The sequence below is a fragment of the Cavia porcellus genome, unplaced genomic scaffold, assembly GCF_034190915.1.
Source record: "Cavia porcellus strain 051 isolate PalLab524CR breed Dunkin Hartley unplaced genomic scaffold, mCavPor4.1 scaffold_6, whole genome shotgun sequence".
NCBI lineage: Eukaryota > Metazoa > Chordata > Mammalia > Rodentia > Caviidae > Cavia > Cavia porcellus.
Genome location: NW_026947489.1, coordinates 59,675,572 through 59,698,938, shown reverse-complemented (window position 1 = coordinate 59,698,938; position 23,367 = coordinate 59,675,572). Strand labels below are relative to the sequence as shown.

At 48.1% G+C, this 23,367-nt stretch overlaps 1 protein-coding gene and 1 non-coding gene across 6 annotated transcripts in view; one reads left to right on the top strand and one right to left on the bottom strand.

Annotated features, from left to right (window-relative positions):
• Dpp6 (dipeptidyl peptidase like 6) overlaps positions 1 to 23,367 on the bottom strand; it is an 827,976-nt gene that overhangs the window by 86,836 nt on the left and 717,773 nt on the right. The gene's annotated exons all lie outside the window — the stretch shown is intronic.
• Positions 4,478 to 4,614, top strand: LOC134476605 (small nucleolar RNA SNORA2/SNORA34 family). The gene has a single exon (XR_010048451.1). It is a non-coding gene; the product is annotated as a small nucleolar RNA SNORA2/SNORA34 family (small nucleolar RNA).

Here is a 23,367-nt window from a genome sequence, read left to right as displayed (position 1 = left end):
GTCACATGTGGGGACAGAGACTGACTAAACAGGAGTGCGGGCCTGATGCTGCACTGAGGAGACCACATTTCCATCAGCTCCATCAGCAAAGCACCAGGGTCCTCGGCCCATGCTTAACTTGCCATTCTGAGAATGTGGGCGCAGAGAAACGATCAGTCAGTGCAGATCGCAAAATGTAATGTTTGGAACAAAAATTGGAATGTACTGAGTTGAGGGATGGCAAACTGTGTGTGTGTGTGTGTGCATGTGTGTGTGTGCACACGCCTGTGTGAGGCATTAGCTCCTTCCAGGTCTACCCCATGGTGTCATGGTGGCATATACAGAGGTGCCCTCTGAGAGGCTGGCCCTATAAAATAAGAATAGCTTAATTTACTTTCCCTGCATGTTCAAGAACCTATTGTCCCCTGGTGTTTTTATTTTCCTGTACTCTGGCTGCTCATTAAGGACATCATTAAGTATGAGAAACTAAGGGGAAAGGGCCAGGAGGGCAACACTGGACATCATCACATTCATTATCAAAATCCCAGTTCTGCGAACATTTTCTTCAAGATCTCTGGCTTAATGAGGCAGCTGCTTAAATGCCACATACCAAGTGTGGCTCAGGAACAGAGATTTCTCAGACAGAGGGAAAAGATCACTATTTCATCCACTGAATTAATTGCACCAGCCCTTGCTAAGAACAGAACAAATAGCTCACCTTTGCCAGCAAGTCCTTCTAGGATTGCTCAGCTCTCCACTCCATGGGGGACTAGTTTAGCATCACACAGGGAGCTCTGCTAAGATGCTCCGAGATACCCAGTGGCTCACAGCAGGCACAGGCTCAGTTGGTCTCTATTTCTTGGCAAAAGTGCCATTGGCAGTGCCACTTTCCCATGCCAACCTGTGTATCAGGCATATGGGCTCCAGATGATAGAGGGTGACTTGGCCAAGGGAAATCTTAGCATCTCTGGATTGGTTGGCAGACACAGATTAAGAGTCAGACACTGAGGTCATTCTGTCACTTTCTCCTGGGGTGGCATGGGTTTGAAGGCACCACTCAGCTATGCTTTGTGCATGCGTGTGTGTGTGTGTGTGTGTGTGTGTGTGTGTGTGTGTGTGTGTATGTGTGGTGGCCCTGCTCCAGGCCGGGGTCTGCGTGTGCAGAGCCCCTGGGAGTGTCCACATTCCTCTCTTGTAGAGCCCAGCAGGGTGCTTGGTGGTGCATATTTTGGTTAAAGATGACTTGAGCAGAGAGGAAGGCAAGAAGCCCTGTCACTGTGGGCATAAGGAACCCTAAGGACACCATGCTAAGGGAAGTAAACCAGGGACAGAAAGACAAGTCTCACCCAATCTCACCTGGGAGTGGGATCTAGGGAATGTGACATCAAAGGGACAGAGGGAGGATGAGGGACTGCCAAGGCTAGGTAAGAGAAGGGATGTGTTTGTCACAGGGTATGGCATCTCAGTGAGACCGCAGGAGCAAGGCACGGGCCCTACTGAGCACCGTGGTGCTGTGGTTAATCTAACTGTGCACCTAGGAGATGTGGACAGAGTGCGGTTGATGGGTTCTCCCCACAAACAACACAGATGCATGTGTTAATTAGCCCAAGTTAGCCACCCCAAGGAGCGTAGGCATCTCAGAACAACCTGGTACACACCATAAATACATCACATTTTTACCTGTGAATTATAAAACACCAAAAAGCAAGAATGATTGACTGGAGACATTCACGCTATCTTGTGAAATAAATATTGGATATGGAATTGTATAGGGTTCCACCTCCACACAGGAAATTCTTAGAAGTGGTCCTTCTTCAACAGAGAAATGACAGACTCCCTATACAGGTATTTTGTGTTCCCTAAGAGAGAAACCCCCAGATATTGAGCATGTGGCCTTATTTGGCATGAGGTTCATGCAGACATAATCACGAGCCAGCTCAGGATGAGGTCATACTGGGGTGGGGTGGACTTCAGCTAATATAGTTACTATCTTTACGGGGAGAGGAGAAGGGTACGGACAGACAGGGGTGATCACACGTGACCACAGAGATAGAGCAATGTGTCTCTAAGTCTGGGTAAAGTCCCCTTTCATAACTAGAGAACTGGAGTTTCAAAGAACTTTACTCAAAAAGCCTGGGGACTCGGGACATGGCAAACCTCATGCTGTAGTTGAGGGAGACAAAGTGTGTAATAAAAAATATTATCGTCCACTAACAACTGCAGCACACAGGCAATCCACATTGAAACTGTAAAGGATGGTAGGAGCTGGAAACAGAAATTAGCAGGAAATTTGAGCAACATTAAGGAGGTTCTTACTGGAACAACAATGGCAAAGCCGGACATTGACCTCCAGTTCCCACATTCTGTTCTTTTAGTAAAGAACCTGTAAGCTGTGGTTGGGCACATGGCCTTCCAGGGCAAAGGCAAGGGAGCTGGGGCTCCTGGAAGTAGGGCGGTCTGTGACCAGTCCCACATTCACTTCTCTTTTCCTTTTCCTGCTGACTGGGGTGGAGACATGGGGTGAGACCACATCAGCACACAGATGATGGTGACACTCGGCATGGACCATGGTGGGTGGAAGGGTCCTTGCTGACCTCCGTGTTACCCAGAGCTCTTCCAGCAAACAACCTGAGCCACAAGAGGAGAGCAAAGGTCACTGCCAGGGGGAAGATAGAGCCATCTACTGTGTTGTGCTACCTGCCTGTGCTTTAGCAAGGAGCTGAAGCTCAGGAAAGAGCGCTTGTCCCCTGGTCTCTTAAAGCTCTGTCATGGGGATGTACACCCCTCTGTAGGACTCCAGGCTGGATGGGCAGTTGGTGTCTAGGGCTTTCTGAGCTCAGCAGGAGTACTAGGAATTCAAACTTGGGATAGAGAAAACGGCTTCCCAGCTGCAGGGCCGCCATCGAGAGAGGGCAGGCTGGGATGGGAATGCAGTCCCTGGGGAGGCTGGATGGGCAAGGTCCACTGCTGACATCTAGGGGGAAACCCAAGAAAATGGTGCAGCCATGGGGCAGAAAGGAAAGCGGTGGTGTGGGGACTGTGGAAAAGACCTGTGCACATTCTCTAGGTTCTGGACATGCGTCCCACACAATGGGCTCCCCAGACCTTGCTGGCTTCAGGGATGAGATGGGGCTGGGGAGAGGAGAGAGGCTCTTAGCAAAGCCTGTATCTGAGTTCTCTGGTGTGCACTCAATTCCCTGCCCTGTGTTGGCTCAGGGGACATTGTGGGAGGCCACCTACTTCATCTTTCCCTCCTTACAACAGCAGAGCTAGTGCTGAGTGGCTACCAGATAGCCAGCCACTGTGGGGGGACAGTGAATGCCAGAATTTTCCTTCTCTTGCTTTAAACACAGTCCCTGGCACTCACACTCCTTATCACCTTCTCTGGGTTTTCTGCTTCTGGTCAACACAGGCCACCCGCACTGACACAGCCCCATTGCCTCAGTTTGCACTAGGGTCCCAACCTGAAGCTCTTTCAGACAGAATGGAAAGCCACAGACTTCCTCTAGAAGCAGGAAGGAAAATGCCCCTGGGTTATTACAGAGACAGTGGAACAGTGGCTCAAAGTGAGAGGTCCATAGAGACCTCTGTGTTGGCCCTAGGTGTCCAGGCTCAGGGAGCTCTGCAGGCCACCATGTCTCCTTCCCAGACCAGGCTATGCAGGCTCCCAAGACAGTGAGGCTGTGGGCTGCAGTGTGTGCCAAGTCCACACACTTTGAGGCTGGAGCAGAGCAGTTTGGGGAAGGCGTTGGGAACAGTCCCTGGAGGAGGCAAAGAACAGCAGACTCATCTTCTAGAGGAGAAATCACAAATTCATTCAGGCACCACCTCATAACGCTTTGGTTAATGACAGGCTGCGTACATGCACGGTGAGGGCCCATGAGGTAATAATGGAGCTGGAAAGTTATCACCTAGTGACAGCCTGAGGGTTACAATGTCCTGGCACAATGCTTGCACCCTGTCTGTGGAGACACGTAGGTAGACAGACCCACTGCATTGCCAGCCATGTGAAAGTACAGGGCACAGCTACGCACAGCTATGCACCCTTAATGATGATCAAACGTGACTATGCACCTAATTTATGTATTTACTACACAGCTGGTCATTTTAAAGAAATATATTGCTTATTGTTATCGGGAAATTGGTTGTTCAGATTGTAAGATTCAGGAATGAAAAAATGACCAAATGATGGAACGGTGGAAGCATAAACTGTTCTTTTTGGTGCACTTACAGAGATTAGTGGTATAGTTATCTATTGTGTATACATATATACGTAGACACACACGTATGTACACCTATATACACATAATTGTTCCCCTTCTTTCTTTTCTCCTTTTCCCTCTTCCAGTTGTTCTTTCCTTTTGAGCATTTTCCCTTTAGTTTTCACAATATCTATTTTGGGGTTTATGTGCTTTTTCATATTTTTTATGCTAGGGAGACAGCTTTTTTTCATTTGTGTAGAGCACACTCCTTCCTATAAATACAGAAGCTCACTATGCTGGCCCTGAATCAAGGCCAGCAGCTTCCTGACACTGTTGGGTTTAAGCAGGAGCCTAAAGAGATGTCTTTCTATGGTCTGTTTGCCATTTCAGAACTTGGCCAGTGAAATGGTCAATTCATTACAAAGAGACAGCTTGAAGCAGCCCCTCCCTGACCTTGGTGAGTGGCTGTGAGTGTGGCAGGCTCTGGTGGCCCAGGACGGGAGCCACGGGCATTTACTGGGACCCGAGCCATGCTGGGACCTGGAGTGCCAGGAAACAAAGCAATCCTTCTCCCCCTGCCTGTTTTGTTTTGTTGAACTACAATATACATGAAAGTACGGTCAGCTATTTTGAAGAGAATTAGAGACTTTACGACAGCCATTAGTGACTTCCCTATTGTCTGGTTTTGAAGACCTAACATACCTTCCTCATTCTGTTTGGATTAGTTTTATACTATGTTTTTTTGTATGAATTCTCTGTATGTGAAGACATGGACAACTATTTAGAAGAAAACAAGAGATAATATGAGAGACAGTGAAGATCTCAGGTCATTTAGCTTTGAAATTTATATCTCTTACATTGCTTTCTTATGTCCTATTTTGTTCTGTTTTGTTGGGTTTAATTTTACCTCCTTTAAAATAAAAATAAAAATAAAAATAAAAATAAAAATAAAGAAGTTCGCCATGGAAGTGTGCTGTGCTGTATGGTCAGCAGTGACATCCATCTCCTGTTGATGCTGCTCTTGAGATGCTTCTCTTGACTGCCCTGAGAGGCTGTGTCACAGGACCTCCCTGTACATGCAGGCTGTGTTTGCACCCTCCAGGGTGTTTCCGTGATGCAGGGTTACATAAGACATATTTCTCAGAAACCCCCTCTGCCATTGTTCAGTGAAGCAGAATCCACTTGACATTATTTGAGGGTATTGGTGTCTTTTCTTTGGAAAGTCATTGTACTGATCATCTTTCCTGCTGTTAGCACACAGTGCCTGACCTCCATAACTTAGAGGAGGAGAGGTTAAGGAAACTCATGTTTTTGGGAGATTCAGTCCATGATTGGGTGCTCCAAGGGGGGACCATCATGGCAGAAGGGCGTGGTGCAGAAAGAAGATGTGTTCATAATGAAAACTCAAAATGAAAGGGCACAGCAGGGAAATAGCACCAGAGAGGAAAGACCCAGATACAGACCCATGACCCACCCAGGTCCACTAAGAAGCAGCTTTCTCTAATCAGAAGCCAATTCAGATGACTCAGTCAAGCTTACCCACCAGAGTCATTTATACCTCATTACAAATGACTGAGATCCACATCTTATTAGATGTGATGGGCTCTATTTCCTAAAACTGGCTTCTATGCTAGAGCCAGGATTTGATATTCTTCCCTACAGGTATTATCCTGCCAATAAGCCAGCCCCACATTCTGAGCAGCCTGAATATGGTGGAAACTGATGCCAGAAATGTCCAAATCTGGGTTCTAGCAGGTGGTGTAGCTCTATGGTTCTCTCTGGCTAAGGGCACTCAATCTTGATAGCATCTTCCCTGCTTTGAGGGAGCTCTGACCCCTCAGAGCTACCTGCAGGAGTATAGTCAACATGGCAGCGAGCACCAGCATGCAAAGTGATGTCTCCATCCAGCTGCGCAGTGTTGAAGTCATTGGATTTTAGATTAATGAGACCAACTTCAGTTCCAAAAGGTTTGGAATAAGGAGCAGCAAGGAAAGGAATAAAGCAGAGCCTGTGGGGCAGCCTTCCGAGAAGAGCTATGATCTTGGTTTGCATTTCTCTCCTCTGTCCTTTGCACTTTTAGCCAGGGCACTTGTGAAAGCATCCAGGACTTATGAGCCTGGGGCCTCTGCTCAGAGGCCTCATGCCCAAATAGGCAACAGCATGCCCAAGATACTTTCCTGCCCCTTAGCACTTGCCAGCTCATGCCTCCAACCATTCCTGTGTTCCTTCACCCCACCTTTGCCATCCCGAGCTGTCTCTGGAAGGAAGACCAGGCCCTGGAGACCCACAGCCCACATGGCCTCTTGATTCCCTCTCCTCTGTGCTGCATTATAATTGCATGTGGATGTGGAGAAGGCATTTAGGGTACAAGAGGGTCCTCATCGAGGGAGATAATCCAGTGGTAATCAATACATGCAAAGATTAGCCAAGCAATAGCTGGAGTGTGTACCCTCCTGAGTGCCCGTGGGAGTCCCCACAGAAGAGGGGACCCACTCCAGGCTGCGGTGGCCAGGATGGATCCCCATGGCAGGTTGTGGAAGTGGGGCCTGAGTGCCTCTTATGCTTTTTCTAAAGAAATGTCCCCCAAATTTTATAAACTTCCAGTTTCTCAAAGCAGAGACCTTGGGGAGAAAAATATCCATAAAAATATTGCCCTGCTTAGAAAGATGATTCCCACCCACTCACAGAGGACAAGAGCCATCCCAGGGAGGACTTAACAGGCTGTAGGATAGGACCCCGGCCCCCTTTCTAGGCTTCTGATCCTCAACTAGGAAATGAGGGTTCAGCAAGGGTGGTTTCAGAACCTTTGTTTTCAGAACCCCTCTTCCTGAAAAATGGCGGACACCGCCTTCTAGTGCAGTTCTGAATCCTTGGTGGCGTTTTAAAGGCAATTTGTATTTCCTTATCCCAACAGCAACTGCATGGATTTGAAAGACCTTTCAGTGCGATGTGGACTTTGGTCCCATGGGCTGGAAGTGGCCATGGATTTGAAGACTTCATGCAACCACACAGGCCTGTCTCTCACCTGGCTCCTGAACTCCCCAGCTTTGACACGACTGGGCTTCCTGTCGGTAAATTCTAAGACATTTATCACCTGCACGTGAGCACCAACTCTGGGTCCCCAGGACAGGGCCCATGTGAGGCCCACTGCAGCAGCCATGTGGCTATCAGATGTCACACAGGACGTCTTGCACTCTTTCTAGGACAGAGACAGGGAACAGCAGGCTGTGCTCTGTGGTCAGAGGATGAGACTACCTTCCACACGGGCACATCAGGCTCCTCCTACACCAAGCCTAGACTTTGTCCCTAAGCTGGAAGCCCCCTCCTCATAGGAGCTGTGACTGTGAAGGGAGAGGGTGAATGAGAGGCAGTGGTGCCCCAGATCGCCCCATCCCTCCTCTGATGATGATGACAATGGTTGTATCTGCCACCCGAGAATGGTGACTGTGGTCTGACATGGGACAATAGTGGCCAATGGACTGATGTCTTCTGAGTCCTTGTCCTGAACTCAGGGCCATCACTGAGCATATGGTTCCAGCCCTGTCATCAAGAAAATAACAGACTCAGCATGAGGGGTGGGCACTCTTTCACGCAGCAGATCAATCAGCCTCACCAGCCATGACTGATGCCTGCTAACCACTGTCCCAGACTTCAGCAACATTCTCTGTTTGGAAGAAGATGGTGGAAGAGTTGGGCTGTAGGAGGTGGCTTAGAAAATCCTGACCACAAAAGGGAACCCCAGGGTATGTACCATGTGCGCGCGGGGGGGGGGGGAGGGACGGGGGGGCGGGGCTCTCAGCTCCTTTGGTATCATAGGTCTCTCTACACCCAGGGTGACAGGACCCAGGGCAGGGCACACAGCCTGGCCCAGTGCAGGGCATACACAGATGCCTGGAGAACAGCTTGGCAGGACCAGAGATGAGCAGAGGTGGGGGCACTGTGTTCACAAGGTTCTACTGTCATTCCCTGGACAGAGATGGATCCACCTCCAGTCCACACCAGCATCTCACCTCAGAACCTGGCTCTCCAGGTCCAGCCTGCACCACCAGTGTCCCAACACTCCCCAAAGCCCAGTAGTGCCTTCATGATGCACAACCTTCCATGGTGTTGAGTAAACAGAAGGGGCTCAATAAATGCTTTCAAAACAAACACAAGAGTGAGAACCACTATCACCAGCACAGCAGCTCCTTGACATGCACATCAGCAATGGAGGCATGCGGAGGGCTTTCCGAGAACCGAGACTGACTGTGTAGCATCTCATCCTCAGGGAGCACTGGGAACAGGATTGGTATCCCCACTGCCTCAGGGGGAGTCAGCCTGGTCTCAGGAGTGCTAATGAGAGGGGGATGTGGAAGTAGGCATTTAGCAAGCAGCATGGGCCCTGCTGGGTCCTGTCCTGTCCTGCCATCAGCATGGTGGCCACTGAAAGACCACTTGTGTCTTCCCAGAGCCAGTTTCTGAGCATCTCTCTGTCTGCTCTGCAAGCCAAGTAGCATTCAGGGATTCCAGGACCTCCTGAGTTGGGCTTTCTTGACACCTTGGGTAGCTTGGCATTCGAGGTTGCAGGAGAACCCTCACAACTAGTGGTTGATCCGAAGGTCAACAGGGCCAGACCAGTATCTCCTTTCTGCTGTTGACATCCAAGGCCACACAAAGCTCCCTCAACCCCAAATCAACAGTTAGAGTCAGAGCACTCCCACCTGAGTTAGTTTCTCACTGCTTATGGCTTTACAGAGAGACTTGCTTGTGGAGCTCTGAGTGGCAGGAAAGAGCCATGCTCTCATTTTTCTAACACACGGGCATTGCCATTGCCAGGATGGATAGCTACATGGCACCAAGTGCCTAATAAATGACCACTGCTGCTGGAGACCAGTCACATGGAGCATGGTGATGCTCACAGGTCACCACGAGCTCACTACTAATGCTGGTCTGAAACCTGAGGTCTTACAAGTGGGTTTATTTGCGCCATGTCACACAGCCAGAGTTGACAGAGATAGAAGCCCTAGCTGTCACAATCCCACACTCTTCCCCTCCCCAGGAGCCTGTATTTTGTTGGTGGCTTCAGGCAAGTTATGTAGCTTTTAGGGGACTCAGCTTCTACCTCTGTATAAACACGGTTTCACCATTCGAAGAGCCTGTGGCTTTAGATCTAAAATTATAAAGGTAAAATAAAAATTAGCTGGAATTCAAGGCTGACATTCCTGGAATACAAAGGGACATTAAGCAGTCCGAGGGCCATCAAACACCAGCTCTCTATTGAAACTCAGTGGTGAGATGGACTCTTCTGCCCAACAGAAAAGGTGGGGTGGAGACAACTGTGCTGAGAGGTAACTTTGATGGCGCTCATGATGTTTCTGAGTTGTCTTCCTGCAAACCTCTCAGTTTTCTAACATACGGGCAACCTCATTGCCAGAACGGATAGCAACAGTGCTACAGTGCTTCTCCCAAAGTCTCTGTTCCTGGCTAAGCTTACACGATCGATCACCACTGGAGCTGTCAGCGATGAATGGTGTAGGCGCTGAGGTCCTACTAGACTCTGGGAGCAGAAGATAAGCTTTGGTTTAAAGGGAAATCCCTTCTGACTTAGAGAAAGGCTTGTGCTCCACCCTCTCAGGGAACTCATCTCCAAGACAAAAATAGTTTATTTTAATTGTGTTCTGTAGGATCAGATGTTTCTCTTGTTCTTTCAATGAATCTTCTGTTTGTTTCTGTGCAATAGTTGGCAGAATATTTCCACTTATTTTTGTAGTGAAAAGTAAGAGTAGCAGAACAGTCTCCCCTGCCAAAATCGAAATAGCACATGAAGTCTAAAAATGGAACCCTTCTAAGATTGGTTTTCTCCCAATGCTTTTTTCGTTAACTATGATCCAAAGGTCTGGAATATGAATATATTAGTTCTGCTTTATCTTTTTTGCCCCATGTATCAAGTTGTGTTTTTTTCCAAGAATGCTTCCTGAATACTTTTACATATAAAGGAGAAATGAGAGATGTGCAATTTAGTAGTTCAATGTTAGGGATTAAAAACTTCAGATATGGAACTACTGACTGGCCGAGATGTCTACATCTGTCTTCATGGATCTTTACAGATCAAAACAGATTTTTCAAGGCATATATTTGCAGTAATTTTGAAGTAATAAAGAAACATCCCCTGGATCTGTTTTGTTTCAGTTTTGCCCTAGCAACAATGCACACGATAGTGAAGAGAACAGGCTTTGGAGCCAGACAGATAAGGACTAAATCTGCCTCCCTTATTTACTACTATGCGATCTTGCTCAAGTTAGTAAAAATGCTTCTGAGCTTCTTTTTAGTGATCTTTAAAAGAATAAATGATTAAGATATAAACTCACTAGGTTTATGAGAGCTTTAGATTATCTGTAGTACAGGATGACACAGTTCAGCTGCAGGTGGAGTGGATTTCTCACAGCGAGGAACTTTTCCTTGAGCCCCTAGTTCACAAGGCTACAGATGAGATGGCATCGCAGTGGTCCTGTCCAGTGCCCAGCTTCTTCCCCAGAGGGCCCACTGCCATGTAGAGAAACCTGAATCTTATGACAGCTTTTAGAACTCAGAGATCCAGCAACTCATGCTCCCATGTAGAGGACCCCGCTCAGTTATGTTCCCCTGCCACTCCTCAAATACTGAGCTTCTAGAACCTGCTCTGGGCCCTCCTGCAGTTTCCCATGCCCACTCTGAGCTCATTCTCTTCCCCCCTGCCTGCCTCCTTTCTTGGGCAAGTCCTGCCAGAAGCCATTCACACCCTAGCTATGTCCTGTGAATGCCTCATGTGAAGAGCAGGCCTTAGTTACTAAGGTTGATGTGTACTTTTTATACCAGTAAGGGAACAGTTCCAGGAAGTCAGTTGCTGGGACAATTCTGCTGTAGCCCTTCTACTGATCTTTGGATAGATTTCATTGTCTTGTTTTATGGAGGAGAAAGCTGAAGCTCCCAGACACTGACAGTGACAGTCACTAGGACATATAGATCCCCAATTTCACAAGTAAGATTGGAGCCACTCCAACATCAGGGGCCAGTGATGGAGACCTCCAGGAAAGGAAACCAAGTCATAGCATTGAGGAGCAAGTACCAGTAGAACCTGTTTAGTCCTGGTTCCGGAGCACATGCAAATCAGGAAACTAGACTGCAGCGAATTGTCTATTACACTGCACACAGTCTGGCAGCCCAGGCTACAGCTCGCCATTTGGAAACTCCGTCTGCCTGAGTGATAGCAGCGCTGCAGATTGTTGTCTTTTAATGAGGCAAGAGACAGACCCAGACAGAGTGCAGACAGTGAGGTGGTGTTCAGGACTATCCTTACGGGAACCAGACCCCCGCACCCATCCAGACTGTCAGCCACGCCTGTGAACGCTGTGCTATTTCATTGCACAGAAATTTGACAGAATCAAAGCACCCTGAGAAATTTGGGTCCTAAAAAATTGCAAAAGACATAAATAACACGCCCGATAGCTCTCTCCTCAGAAATAAATGGTCTCACTCTAAATATGGAAAATCTTGTTTATTCCTCCTTGCATCTGCTGCCTTTTTTCCTGCTGCTAAATATTTTATCCAAGGTGCTGAGACCAGAATTTAATGGGGGGTTAAAAAAGAAATCAGCCAACATCAAGCCAGAAGGCAAATGGGGCTTTTACCTTGCAAGGCTCACAGCTCCCTGGCTAATCAATGCTCTGTTATTTGCATATTACATATTGCAAAGGCCTCATTATCATCAGAGAGATTTGCAAATTCCCTTGAATCAACTCCCCTGAGCCTGCCTGAGATGGCCACCAGGTGGCAGCATCGCTGCCTCTTGGACCTTTAGTGGGAAGCAAGTGGGTTTGATTTCGTGTGCTGCCATGATGCCTCAGACAGATTTTCACTGCAAGCTTCCTGGCTGCTAACCACAGGCTCTGATGGGTGGGTTAGACCACCCTCCACCTTTTCTCCTACAGTGTGTGTCTGGAGTGGAGGAGTGCAAACAAATTCTTGTCTCTGTGCCTGGAGAAATTTAGGTAGAGATTTTCCAGGGCCTGCTCATGAAGGGTAGGAGGTCAAGGCTTGGAATGGTGTCCTGCCATGGTCATTTCAGGTGATGTGAGGATGCGCAGATGGCTTGTTATCAATCTACCTGCTGCACAAGCCAAGTTAGCCACATTCCATGGATGTGGGGGGTAGGGAGGCTATTACCCTTTACAGGACAGGGATGGCAAACTGCAGGAACCCCAAAAGCAACAGCCCCATTAATGGCATCTTACTGTCAGGCTTTCTGAGCTTGGTTAAAGCAAGTATTTGAGTAACTTAATGAATTCTACTCTGTCTCTGTCTCTGTGTCTCTCTGTATCTCTATGTTTCTCTCTCTCTCTCACACACACACAGACACACACACACACACACCTGTTCACCTAGTGTTATCTGCTTTGGAAAATCTCCATGCACACAAATTATCCTATTTTGTTTCTCAAATTGCATGAATCAGAATCGCCTGGGGCTGGGTTCTGGACAGGCCACCTCTGGGCAGCTGGACAGACCTCTATTATAGTTTGCCTTTTCAACCTCAGTTTCCTTCAGCAAGGATTTCCTCAGACTCAGCTAGTGCCACAGTGGCAATTTCTGGCTGGTAGATTGTGAGCCATACACCAGAGCCCTGAGAAACAAGAGGTCACCTTGTAGGTACACCAGCCTTCTGCTGGGGTTCGCAAGTTCCAGCTTCTTGGCTCACTGCTGCTTCTCCTCCTTTATGTCTGGCTCTGCTTTTGCCAAGTGTGAAAGACCATCTGAGTCCCCAGGAAGATTTTAGAATGGCTGAGGCATAAACAGGGCCCTGGCAGTTTCAAGATTCAAACAGTGACCCTTGTTAGTATCTGCCTTGTGTCCCTCAATGCCAGAGGCTCTTGAGGCCCCCAGTGCTCTCACTAGAGACTGAAATTGGACAGACCAGCATCATCTAGTTTGAGCAGAGCCAAGAGGGGGACCCTGACCAGTGGACAGTGTCTGGCTTGGGCCACCCTGGAGCATGGAAGCCATGGCCATGAGGGCAGGGCCTGGGTATTCCCAATGGCATAATGGTTTAAGACAACCATGCATTTTCAACCAATCTCCCCCGGCTCTGTTGCAGTCTCCGCTACAGGAAAAGCTTATGTCCTGTCATGCCTCACAGGATCCCAAATTGTCAACTGTAATGAAAGACAGAAATTGGATGAGCTTGGGAGTGAAGTTACGCTAATATTACCAGAGGAGGAAATTTGGAATAAAAAAAATTTAAGAGAATTAGTTCTTAAACTAATGGTTACTTGGCTTTCCAATTCTCATCTCTGCAGTCTTGAATCTGAATATTGTCTATTATTCTGCTACAAGTGTGCTGTAGATCCATACCACCTGATTAGTATGACAAAATGCCACTATGCCTTATAGAAACTTCCTCCAAAGCAGGTCCAGGTCTCACAGCACCCCTATTTCCTGCAGGGGTCCTGATGAGGGGCTTTGGGTCACCAAGTACGATGGCTGGCAAGTTGCTCATTCTCTGGGCTGACAGCCTGTCATTCCCGAGGAAGGTCCCTGTCTTCTCTTTTGTCTCCTTTCTCCCTCCTTTCTGCTTTGTCATGGCCACATGGTCCTGGGCTCCAAACTCCACTAGCCAGTCTGATGCGGGGTGCCTGGCATGGATTCAAAACACAGTCCTTGCTGAGCGAGGGATGCACAGGCATTGTAAGCACCAGAGATCTTCAGGGAGTGCATTTTGTCACCTGCAAATGTCTGGGCATGCAGGCAACCTGGAAGGGAAGCAGTTGGTGGCTAGTGAGATGTCACCTTTTATGAAACCGATGCCATGGGTTCTGGGCAGACCTGTAAAGGAACTGAATAATCATAAGCAAGGTGAGAAGCTTGAGTGGCCTGGTAGTTCTGTCCCAGGTGGGGATGGAGCTGGTAATGTTACCTCTGTGGGTGACATCTCCATAAGTGTCCCAGTGGTGCATATCCTCAGTTAACATGTACATGAAATCCCAGCATTTTCTGGATCCGGTACCCACCCACTGTCTGTTTTGCCTTTTAATAAATGGAGAGCCAGATGCATTTATTTTTGCCGAGAGAACAGGTGGAATATTTTGCCCTTAGAAAAGGAAAAGTCCTCACCCCCTTATGTAGTTCCAGGGCTCAGATAGCCATGTTCTTTGGCTTTCTGCTATTGCTGCAGGCATGGAGGCCCTGGGGTGTTGGCCATGGATTCCAGCAACATGCAGAGTTCAGTCAGCTCCTTGGGTCCTGCTGGGGCCCCTGGACTCCAGGACTGGGCTCAGTGCCCAGAACCATGAACTTGTGTGGCTGGAAGAGGAGACAGCTCACCCCAGGTGGGACACCCTGGGATGACCCTGACAGCAATGTGACCTTCCCAGGATAGCCACTGTGCTTGTGGATTGGGAACCACACGCTGACCACGGACCTCCTGCAGTATCAAGTATTTCAGCCAAAAGGTTTAACTTTCACCAATATTCTGTATCAAAGTGAAAGTGTGTTCGGCTTATTCTCATAATCAATGCAAAATTTATAACCACTGAACATCCATTATGTATCATAAGGTCTCAGAATCAGCAATAAACTGTAAGCAACATTTCTCAAGACTAAGGAAAATTATTTTTGTACCTTTGGTAACATTTCCCACTATATTTCTTTGATTTCTGATTTTTATAAGTCTAAGTAGATTATGAGGCATGATGAAAATAGTGAATATTTAAATTAAAATATTATAATAAGTACATGACATTAATCCTTAGCCCCAGGATACTTCCTCTCACTTCAAGCACAGGTATCCCATTATTCTGTCACCTTCTGAAGCAGCTCTGAAAGTCCACTTTTATGTAGGCAGTTGTCCTGCGATGGCTGCCTCACTGTTTGGGATCCATTCAAAAAAATTCCTTTTCTTGGTCATTTTGGCTTTACAGAAAAGCTAGAAGTCACACATGCTAGAGGAAGAGGGAGGAGTCACCACTTCTAGTGAACAAGGTGGAAGAGGACGCACCATGACTTTTTAAAGAGCCTGCCTTTTATGTTGGATGGCGCTCGGTAGCCGCAGTAACTGTATGCGTGTTTATTTTAATCACAACTCCTAAGAATACTCACAAAGGAGGACTCCAGAACTGCTTTAGAAGGTGGCAGGAATGACGGGATGGGATGTGTGTTTGAAGCAAGGGGGAGCACCCTGGGGTGATTTATAATAATGCTCCTTTAACTTTAATGGTTTCTCTCTGGGGATCCTGCCCACCCACTGATTTACAGATGCCAAGAAAGAAGGGAGGCAGGCAAGGTGTACACTGTATTCACAGATCTTTCCACTGGAGAGGCCACAGACACTAGTGGTTTTAGTTGTTCCTCTTAGCTGTTGTCTTTTGTTATGATTTAGATCAAGAATGTCACCAACCATCCTTCTATGTTTATATGCAGGGCTTTTGGACGGCGACTGAATCATGGCTGTGGCATAGCTGAGCGGCTGTTAGGAGGTGGTGCCTGGCTGGAAGAGGATTCACCGAGGGTGTGACCTGGAAAGTTGTAGCTCCCTTCCCGGCTGGCTCCTCCCCTCTCTCCTTCCTGGTTACCATGCTGTGAGTTTAAGTTGTGGGTGTTTTAGGTATCTTGTTCCAGCAAGGAGAAGGTGACGGAGACATTCCTTAAGTGAGAAATGATAAACTGAATTTGCAACAAAAAACTACACACTGCAGCTCCTTCTTGGCATGATCTTCATTACTGCTATTGTATGGTTGGTCCAGTGAGGGACATGGCATTTCTGCTTGCAGCACAATCCTGCCATTCATGACCTGGAAAGAGCACTCCACTCTCTGACCGCATCCTCCTTTCAGCCCCACCTCTACAGTAGCATCCTAGCCAGGTAGACCCTGAGCACCTGGGATCTGACTCTGATACTCTAACCTCCTCGCTGATTCTGAGATGCCCCAGCATCCCTCCAGGAAATCCACTTTTGCTCTGGTCACCAGATTTGTGTCCTGCTGTTAGCAAGCGCTCCTGGCCGGGAGTGGAACCTTCAGTGCTGTTCTCAAGCCTGTGTCTACGAGCTGTGCTACTCCCCAGCACCCTGCTGGGGCCATACTGATGGGTTCTATATGGTGAGTGGTCTGCTACAGAAGTGCCTGCCACTTCCAGGCCAGGTGCTCAGTCTCCAGCAGGCTCCTCTCTTCATGGTGAGGCTGTGGTGCCCAAATAGTGGAGGCCTGGCAGCCTGGGGCCCCAACAACTGACATTGAGAAGCAGAGTCCTCCTGCCACCCAGACTGAGCTTAAGTGACCGCTGGTGAGAAACACGCAATGCTATTTTAAATTAGAGTGGTTTTTGATTTGTTCTTGCTTGTTCTGTCTGCCCAGAGGCCTTTTCCTGTCGCATTGCTCTGATCCAGCTTATTTGTTGCAGTTCAAGGTAGAGAATGCTGAGCTGCAAGCAGAAGTTGTGGACCCTGCCCTTAGCACTGGACTTCACAGAAACTCCCACCTGCAATTCTCACAGGTCCTTGTACAGACGTTGCATTCACACGGCAGGCGCTGGCTGTTGACCCAGGTGCAAGAGGACTCTAAACACCTAATGCAGAATACTGTTCATCATCAGTGCTTACTGTGGTTTCCCCTTGGTTCCTGCCAGGGAACTATTACAGGCTGGGACTGCTGCAGTGTTACCCCAAGACTGTGAGGACAGCACTTCATCCTAGCTGGACAGTGTGTTTCCCTTGTAGTCTACACAGCTAGCTGCCCTTAGCCTGAGCTCTAGAGGGCACAGTGCAGGAGGCAGGAACAGAAATTAAACAGTGAACCACTGGGCACCCTGAGATCAAAGGGGGCATGGAGTGGAGCACGGGGAGCAAGGAGGAAGGATTCCAGCACACTTTCACACAGCCCCTGGGGACAAGTCCAGGCCAGGACAAGTCCAGGTGCAACCAGTGCCCTGCCTTCTCTTCCAGAGGGTTCAGGTCTGGATTTCTGGTGCCCTAAACCAGCCTGTCCTCTGACTTGCACTGTGAGAAGCATTTTCCCGGACTGAGGTGGTTGGAGATGCTGGTGCCCAGTGGACCCATCCAGAGGATATGAGAAACATGTCCCACGTGATATGAGTATTGACCCAGCCTCGTCTCCATGCACAGAATGGACAAGCAGTGGGTGCATGGTGGGGTTCCCTGGACAGGCAGCAGATAGCTCCCAGCTATGTGGCCAGAGAAGGTTACAGATCATGGTCAAGCCCAGGTCCCTGCAGCAGTGCATTCTGGGGCTCCTGAGGGGTAAAGTGAGTGTGTCAGTGATGGGCCTAGTATGGGAGAGGCACTTGCAGGAAGGTCCTTCACTCAGGTACACTGAGGGGTGGCACTGATAGGAACCAGTCTAGACAGTCTGTCAGCCCTGAGCACTGAGCAGGGGTTGCCATTGTCCCCAGAACCACCTGACTTCCTCGAGTGTGGGGGTCAAAGATGAAGCCTGCAATCAAAGTGAAGTTAATGGCCACTCTGATTTTTCCAGCACCAAGTGTCTTTATGCCCAGGAGATGTGTGGAAGAGCAAGTCCTGGAGCAGTGAGGAGGGTGCCAGCGTGACCTCTTTGGGAGAGTTCCAGAACAAGTTTCTCTCTGTGTTAACCCACCAAACCCATGCTCTGGCATTGATCAAGTACTTGAAGATGCATTTGGTGCTGTAGGAAGCATCCAGATTTAGACACATTCCTGCCTTTAAGAGTTATTCCAGTTGCTCTGGATTCATTCAGAGATGTGGTCTGAAACCACTGGTTATCAGCATAAACAATCTTGATCCGGACAGAGTAGAAGAAATGCAGCCACTGCAGCCTTTAGATGGCAGCTGTCGTCTCTGTTAATGTGACAGTTGCACTAATTGGAGTTGCAATGGTACTTGGGGGACAAATCCCTCTTGTTGCCTTGTTTTCTGTGACCCTAGGAGGGGAACCATTTGTGTGTTTTTTAAATGAAAGATGAAAAGGAAGGATATTTAATGACTTAGGAGAACTATATCAAATTCAAATTTCATTATCCATAAACAAAGTTTGATTGGAATACAGGTACCCATGACATTTGTCTCTTGTGGTCCATGCTATGACAGCTAGAATGAGAGGCAACAAAGACCACACGGTCTGCAACACCTAAAGTGTTTTACACTTGGCCCTTTCTGGAAGTCACTTGCTCCCGAGGCTCAGCTCATGCTCATTAAGGTGCCTTTCACCTCCAGGGAGTGGGTGCTGAAGCGCATTTCAGGGCCACTATAACCTGACCTGTGACCACAGAACCAATAACCCTGTGATGCCTTCAGGAAAGCCCAGGTGGAAGGTGTGCAGGTAAGGTCAGTGCCTTGGTGTCATCCTAGCAGTAGGAGGCATCGGGACAGTTGGGTGCTCACTGAAGCTGGACCCGTGGGTAAACTTAGGGGCTGGGGCAGCATGTGGGGAGAGGGAAGGCAGGGGTAGTAGAGAAGGGTCTGACAGTACTCAATAGCACAAAAAGAGGTGGCCAGCATGGATGCTGGGGGCCAGTGACTGCAAGGAGAATCTCAGTCATGGCGAGGATTTGGACGTGGTTATCACATCAATGAGATGCCCCTGACAGCTTCAGTTCCTGCTGTGGTGCGTCCTTCTCCTGATGTCTGTGCAAATGCAGAGACATCTGAGCCCACCTCATGCTGGACAGGACAAAGCAACAAGGTGGCAGGTCCACAGGTTCTCTGCTCCCTTTGCTTGGCAGAGCCAAGGAAGTCTCTCCTGAACACCCTGCATCTTCTCCTCCATATCTCTACAGGATTCTAGTCCTGTGTGCTGTTATTGAAGGATGCAGAAGGGACTGGAGACAGGGCTGGATAGGGACAGTGCCATTCAGTGACATCAAGTGCACTGAGCTCCTGCTTGACACCACAGCTGTTCACTCAACCAGTGCTTGCCGCATGGCACCTTGCAGGTCTGAGAGCTATCCACAGCAATGTCATTGAGATGCATTCACTGTGACTGTCACTTTCATTTTCTCCTTAGATATTACAGATGCAGACAGTGTAACTGTCAAAAGTATTTAATTTCTACAAGCAATCACAAGGCATTCGTTTCTGCTGAGTCACAGAATCTTCAAGGAGTAAGAAAAGCAGCTGTCTCTGTGGGGTGTCAGGGACAGAGACACTCAGAAGGAGGGAGAAGAGACCTTGGAGAGAGTCCTATACAATGTCCTCAGCCTCTGCAGGCTGGCTTGGGACTCATCACACATTTCTGTGCAAACATACTGCAGCCAAGAACTTAGGAGGACTCAAGCCTCACAGTTTGCAGAGATGCTCTCGGGGGTGTCTGATGACACAGGAATGTTCCTCACTCTCAGCAGCCCCAGGGAAAGTGGGGCAGGTCTTCTGATTTCACATGGTTTGGAGATTACCAGGTAAGATCACAGCTCAGAGTACAACAGGTCCTGCTGTTCTGAGAGACTCTCCGGGTGCGCTGACTCACTTTCATTTACACTTTGACCTTAGGGGACAAATGCTGCTGAGACCTGATTGCATACAAGATGGCAGAAGTTACATCTTCCCCCCGGAGTCACAGAGCTTGAGGAGGTGGGGCTGCCATCTAGCACCAGCACACTCGGGAGAGCCTGCATCCGGCTTCACAGTCTGCCTCCCGACAGCCTGGTAAAGAAGCCCCAGGATTTTGCCCTTTACTGACTGCGACTTCCTGGTTTAACAAACATTTCCCATCCAGAAAAGCAGAGACTGGCAGGAAGTTCCAAAGAGCAACAAATTAATGATTTGTTGGCCTAAAATGATTAATGGCCTAAAAAGTGAAGGCCTTTACTTTAAAATTAGGTATAAGATAAGGATGTCCCTTATCACCGCTCCTATGCAACATAGTACTGGAAATACTAGCCAGAGCAATTAGACAAGAGATAGAAATTAGTGATTTGGATGGAACTTATGAATTTGAATATTTTTCCAGGTGTCATTGTAGCGCTAGACCTATGATTTGCTTTTAAAATAACAGTTTGAGGTGAGTATGGTGGTGCACACCTGTAATCCCAGCAGTCTGGGAAGCTCAGACAGCAGAATTGCAAGTCTGAGCTCAACCTGGGTTATTTAGTGGACTTAGTGAGAACTTGTCTCAAAATTAAAGGAAAAATAAAAAGGACTGGGGATGTAGCTCTCAGAGAAGTGCCTGGGTTCAGTCCTCGGTACCCTGCTCCCCACCTCCACAATCGACTTGGCCAGAAGTATGCGTGATGGCTATGTAAACCCACTTTGACCTGAGTGAAACTCACTGGCCACAAATGTGCCCTAACCAGGGACTGTGGAGACAGTCAGTGATCTGAAGAGCCTAATCAAGAATTTACATCAGAGCGGAGTCTGTACTCCATGAATGTCCCAAACACTGCTCTCTAAGTGCATATCCAGGGTGGGGACGCTGTTAAACACAGCACAGGAGGGGCACAAACCTCTGTCCTCTGTAGGAAGACAGTGAGTGGCACTTCTCCTCACAGTCCAAGACTCCATGGTTACCAGAAGGTGGTGGCAGTCATCATGGTCCAAATGGGCTCTGGTGTCTTCACTACAAGCATGAAATGGGCTCATGGCACACAGCGGGCCAGTGTGTGTGGCAGACACAAAGGGTGCGATGTGCCACGGTTAAAGCCAACAGGCAGATCACATGTAGAATGCTACTTGACCGTTGTGTTTGCCCCTGTGGGATTTGGAGCACCTGGGGGGAGCTGACAAGTGTCCCTTTCCCTTTCCTTGTGGGGACAGGCTTCCTGTGGGAGGCAGGCTTGCTCAAGGTAGTTGCAAGTCTCTGTAGATGCTTTCCCCAACTCCTTTGCTTCTGTGAATACTTGAAATTATAAGGCATAAAATATCAGTAATTAGAATTTATCTACCTGACGTTTCATTGGATTAGAAATCCATGAAGTCACTAGTGCTGACTCCAGAAGGTGCTTTGAAGCTGGTTGTTGTAATCTGGGAGACTGAGACAGGAGGATTACAAGTTTATGCCCTGCCTGGGCAACTTAGGAACTTAGTAAGACCTTGAGACAAGCCTGTTTCAAATAGATATAAATAGGCTCAAGGATGTCGTTCATTGTGAAGGTCTTGGGTTCTACTTCCAGCACTGGGGAGGAAAAGAGGCTTTGAGAAACTGTTTAAAGACAGCAGAGAAGACCTGAACCTGGCTGGCTTCCAGGGATAAATCTTTGTATGTTGGCAGCAGAGGGCAAGGACCTCAGTGCTTGGACTCAGTCCTGAGAGAGAGAGGTGGTGGTTTGCTCACGGGATGGAGATAATTGCTCAGAGGCTCCCGGGCAGATGAACACAGGTCAGGGGCATCACGGGGCCTGGATGGTCACAGGCTGTGGACCCAGGAGAAGATGGGACTTGGGAATGGCAGGCAAGGCCACGGGAAGTGGGGAGAGGGCCAGTGAGACAAGAGGAGGTCAGTGGAGGCAGCGGGGTGGGGTGGGGTCAGTGAGCCCTGTGGTCACAGGGCCTCCCTCTGGATGCCCTGAGAGGATGTCCCCGGACCAAGGCGGAGTGGGAGTGAAGCAGGGGGAGCTGGGGAGAAGCAGTGCAGAATGTGCTTCTCATCCCCCACTGAGGCTGCTCAGCTTGTCAACCAGGTCTTCTGGGTTGACCCCAGGTGCGAAGTGGCTGTGAGTTTTGAACTAAAGTTAAAATTCAGCACTGGAATCTGCACTAGTCATTTTCCTCTCACTGGGACAAAAGACCTGATGTCCGCACGTGGAGGAGAAGAAGTTTGTAGAAGACTGATGGATGGGGATGGCGGAGGACACCAGCTTACCCCATGGATCCAGTAAGCAGAGAGAAGGGAGGAGCTGGGATCAGCACTATGCCCTTCTGGGTCACACCTCAGTGACTGCCTCCAATTGGGTCCGACCTCCCGTAGCACATTCAGCCGTGAGATCATCCACAAGGAATCTTTTATTTTATTTATTTATTTATTTATTTATTTATTTATTTTTTTAATTTAAGAGGAAAAAGAGAAAAACACAAAACAAACCAAAGCGGCGTAAGGGTACACGCAATACAGACCTACAAAACAAAACAAAACAAAACAAAACAAAACAAAACAAAAAACCATAACAGTAAGAAATTACCTGCTAGTAGATTACACACTATTTTCTTGAAAATAGTTCCTCAAATCACAGTATCAAAGAACACAAGGTGGACATTCAAACAGGGAGACTGCAAACAGCTGTGTTCAATGTTTTAGATCCAAGCCATAATGAATGTCATCCTTGCCAAACCAGACTATAAGCAAATGACAGAAATGCCCTTCAGGGCATTTTCTCAAATTTGTCCTTCCAGTTGGATGGTTCCATGCTCTATTTTGTAAGCAACTTCTCAAGTTCACTGACAGCCCCACCCCTACCTCCCTTTCAGATGAGTTGAAGCCTTCTACAGAGGCAGGAAGAGAGGTTGCTCGCAGTGACCTCAGCCCATCTAACTTTGCACAGGCCTGGCCATTCCATGACAGTGATTTGGGCCTGAATAACCTTTATTTGTGCTGGGAGTTGAACCCAGAGCCTTGTACCGAGTTACAACCCCAGCCCTTTCTTAGCTTTCATTTTGAGACAGTGCCTTGCTAAGTCATTCAAGTTGTCTGGCTGTGATCCTCTGCCTCAGCCTCCCAGAGTGCTGGGATCACAGGTGTGCGTCATCACACCCGGCTTTGGACCATATCTGTGCTGCTTGCAAGTGGAGGCCTCCTTGTTCAGGGGAAACATTTAGTGACTTAAAGTCTCATTATGAGAAAACTAGGGGTCAGAAATTCTATGCAGCACTTCCATATCTCATGTGAAGGATGATAAGGATGGAAACAAGCTGACAGTACTTCATACACAAAGGCAGCAACTAGAAAATATACCAGCCCTGTAACCATGGCAACAAAGGGCCTTTCAGAAAAATTTGGAGCATCACGATTGATGCTTTGCCTATATAGTTACTTTCTTGTGAAATTATTATCAAGCCTTGCACAAAAGAGCAAATTCTTTGTAGAATCCTCTTTCCAGAGTTTCAAAATGCTTGAGGTGCATTTTACATTTATGGATAACCAACTTTAAAAAGACTTATAGCAGTCATAAGATACCCTCGTGCTATCTTTATTTTTATATTAAAGTCAAAATTCTATAGAATTCCATGATATTTGTCCAGAAGAGGATAGATATGCAG